The sequence below is a fragment of the Anomaloglossus baeobatrachus genome, chromosome 8 (assembly GCF_048569485.1).
Source record: "Anomaloglossus baeobatrachus isolate aAnoBae1 chromosome 8, aAnoBae1.hap1, whole genome shotgun sequence".
Classification (NCBI taxonomy): Eukaryota; Metazoa; Chordata; class Amphibia; order Anura; family Aromobatidae; genus Anomaloglossus; species Anomaloglossus baeobatrachus.
In genome coordinates, this window is record NC_134360.1 from 91,107,124 (window position 1) to 91,111,522 (window position 4,399).

The window sequence follows — 4,399 nt, forward strand, 5'->3', positions numbered from 1 at the left end:
TTTTTGGCTGGGGTTTTCCCATTCAAAGCAATGAATAAAGGCTTGCCAAAAGTGCATTAAATACTAACAAAAACGCATTGAAAAATGTGGCACAATGCACTTTTTTGCCTTTGCGTTTTTCCTGCCAAGAGATACGGAAGTAGTTTAGAAATTTCTGCAACCGAATCTGCAATGCAGGCACTCTGCGAGGAGTTGTTCATTGTCACCTTCTGCATGAAAAATTGGAAGAAATGTAGTCTTTTTGTAAAGGTAATCATTTGTTGGCATAAATATTTTGGTTTACATATCAGGTTGGGACCCTAAAACCTTTCTTACTTTGAGAGCCATATTAAACTATAAGCGAGGGCTGTGAGCCACATCCAAAGCATCCCCTCATAGTGCCAGTTGCAATCCCCTATTACAATCATAACAGCCAACGTCACCCGAGATCTTGTGCCACCCTTTTTTTATAGCCAGGATACTTACATCCAGGGGTATCAATTTTACCCAAATTCAGTATTCTTGCATCAAGCATATTCATGACAATATTGCATCCAGCATCAAGCATCCGTTTAACTTGCAGTTCTCTCCAATCTCCAGCTTACCATGTATATCCTCTCCCACCGAGTATATGCACATCCAGATCTGTTCTTCTGTTTGGGGCTACACAAAGAAAGTCATCATCTGGAAAACTGCTCTTTATAGCAGTTTGCTAGATCAGGTGCCAATGCACCAAGATGACAGACAGCCTTGAACCGCACATCGAGGACCTGCGAGCCACACATCGAGGACCTGCGAGCCACACATCGTGGACCTGCGAGCCACATATCGTGGACCTGCGAGCCACACATCGTGGACCTGCGAGCCACATATCGTGGACCTGCGAGCCGCACATCGTGGACCTGTGAGCCGCACATCGTGGACCTGAGAGCCGCACATCATGGACCTGCAAGTTGCACATCATGGATCTGTGAATCGCACATCATGGATCTGAGAGCCGCACATCATGGACCTGTGAGCCACACATTAAGGACCTCAGAGCCTCACATCGTGGACTTGAGAGCCTCACATCATGGACCTGCGAGCCGCACATAATAAACCTGTGAGCCCCACATCGTGGACCTGTGAGCCCCACATCATGGACCTGTGAGCCGCACATCGTGGCCCTATGAGCCCAAAATCATGGACCTGTGAGCCGCACATCGTGGACCTGTGAGCCATACTTCTTGGACCTGCAAGTCGCACATCATGGACCTGCGATCTACAGGTTGAGGACCCCAGCTTTAGGAATAACCCTTGTATGGCAAGTGTGACCTAACAGTATCACATATTTTTCTTGAAGAGAACCTGCCACTAGATTCATGTTGCTTAGTATATATGCTGCATCGTTATAAAGAAGACATGTTTGAAGCTCTGGCTAGGAAAATAGAGATCGGCAGGACTAGTCCAGGGTGATCTCGACCCGCTTCTCCCGCTCCAGTTGATTGATAAGTCTCTCCCATGTATGTACATTGGGAGAGAGCTGTCAATCACCTAGATCTGGCTTGGGAGGAGCCACTCAGGGGCCTGTGACCAACTCGAGGGTCCCTGGCTGACTTTTCATTGAGAGGAGTGGATGAGAATCTAGTTGACACGTGACCACATCTATGCCCATTGTAATCATGTAGTCACGTGACTGCACATCACATTGCGAATACAGGAGCATTATAATAGTGTGCACATTGCACACTGTCATGATCCCGTAATGTACAGCCACATAGAGTAATGGCAGAAATGTATCTAGAGCCTGGAATCAGGGCCACAAACATAATTATTGCCAAATTATAACCCACCCCCCACCCCTCGCCAAAAAAAAATAAAAAATGGAAACTGTTTTCTGAGAAGTGTATCACTACTATTTTCATGATACTTTGCTTTAGAAATTAACTTCCTATTATCAGAAAAAGAGGTGAGAAATGTGCTGGGGACGTTAATAAGTAGTTGTAATGAAATGACAGAAGAGACAGTTGTATTACATTTAGTAATTGTATTTCAGTCTATGAATCCATATAATATTGTATCAAAATATTTACAATTAGTGCAAAAACTACAGGTTTATTACATTCCACATGAAAGCAATAGTTCCATTGTATATAAGGAGTAGTGGCGAATTAAATACAGAAACTCCAGGCTATTTAGATAGTATGTAGCAAGAAAGCCGACCTTGCCAATAAATAGATTCTGACCACCGAAGATATGTTTGTAAGACAAGACAGCCTGAACTAACAGAACCGATAGCAAAGTATTCTGAAAAATTGGCATGAACGGCACCTCTGTGGCTGATCAATAAATTTTAAGGGGAATCTATCAGGTGATTTTGTAATACAATACTAATGTTATCTTTAAATAGGCCTTAAGGTCCAGTCACACTAAACAACTTACCAGCGATCCCAACAACGATAGGGATCACTGGTAAGTTGCTAGGAGGTTGCTGGTGAGATGTCACACTGCGACGCTCCAGCGATCCCACCAGCAACCTGACCTGGCAGGGATCGCTGGAGCGTCGCTACACGAGTTGCTGGTGAGCTCACCAGCAACCAGTGACCAGCCCCCAGCGCCGCGTGGAAGATGCTGCGCTTGGTAACTAAGGTAAATATCGGGTAACCAACCCGATATTTATCTTGGTTACCAGCGCACGCAGCTACACGTGCAGAGAGCAGAGAGCATCGCACACTGAGCGCTGGCTCCCTGCTCTCCTAGTTACAGCACACATCGGGTTAATTACCCGATGTGTGCTGCAGCTAAATGTGCACAGAGCAGGGAGCAGCGCACAATGCTTAGCGCTGGCTCCCTGCTCTCCTAGCTACAGCACACATCGGGTTAATTAACCCGATGTGTCCTGCAGCTACATGTGCACAGAGCAGGAGCCGGCACTGACAGTGAGAGCGGAGGAGGCTGGTAACAAAGGTAAATATCGGGTAACCAAGGACAGGGCTTCTTGGTTACCCGATGTTTACATTGGTTACCAGCCTCCGCAGAAGCCGGCTCCTGCTGCCTGCACATTTAGTTGTTGCTGTCTCGCTGTCACACACAGCAATCTGTGCTTCACAGCGGGACAGCAACAACTAAAAAATGGCCCAGGACATTCAGCAACAACCAACGACCTCACAGCAGGAGCCAGGTTGTTGCTGGATGTCACACACAGCGACATCACTAGCAACATCTCTGCTACATCACAAAAGTTGTTCGTTAGCAGCGATGTTGCTAGCGATGTTGCTTAGTGTGACGGGGCCTTAAAGGAGACCTTTCAGGATCAGTAGGTTTTATAGCTCTACCTCATCCTGTTATCTTGTTGTAAGCTCCATACATTTTAAAGCTCTACCTTATCCAGTTATCTTGTTGTAAACTCCATAGAATTCAGTGTCTTGTGCACACTAGTCAAGAATATGTGAATACAATTTGCATATTCACTGCTCCCCCCTACCCACCTCTCAGTGCATTCACTATCACTGCTGACAGGTGAGAGGGAGTATGGGTGGGGACAGCAGTGCAAATTCAGTTCAGATTTACTATCACTGATGCCAGTATTGAGAGGTTGGAGGGGGAACAGTGAATATACAGTTTGTAATAACATATCCTTGACTAGTTACTACATCACACTGAATTCTACAGAGCTGACAGCAAGATAACAGGATAAGGTAGAGCTACAAATATTACTGATCCTGAAAGGTCTCCTTAAGACCTATTTAAAGATAATATTAGTATTGTACCACAAAATCCCCTGAAAGACTTTCTTTAATAAGGATATGACCCTTCTGCTCACAAGTCTATGAAAGTAAAACATTGTATTCTCCATGATATTACACTTCTGGAACGCCTCTTCTAGGCACTCAGAATTGGGCCGTTCCTCTTTTTATCCTCCTGGAAATATATAAAAAGGTGACAACTGGTGGGGGAGGGGGATTACCATTCCTCTTCTCAATAGGGTGTATCCAAACAGTCTGACAAATATGTGCCGACATTGTCACACTGAATGGTGTTTGTGGATTCATACATACATTTTCAGATGGAATAACAGAGGAGCTGCGGGACACAGGTCAAAGGAAAGATGCTATAGAATGATGTGTTATGGTACACAAGTATTTAGTATAGCTGACAAGCCGGGACATTAGACAGATCTTCATTAATTGCAGGGGGTACATATTCAGAAACACAAAGATGATGTTTTTCATTATGGCCTCCCTGGAATAGGCAGTATAATGTGCTAGTTTCTCTACGTTTTCCATCTGAATCGCTGTAAGGTTTCTTTCACGCCCCATCGCCACTTGTTTTTGGCCTCATCAGACTGTACATGATTTTTTTTTAGGAATTTATTCATTTTTATTAACCCTATATGACAATATATTCCTTTAATAAGCATCAATAACCATTTTAATACAAA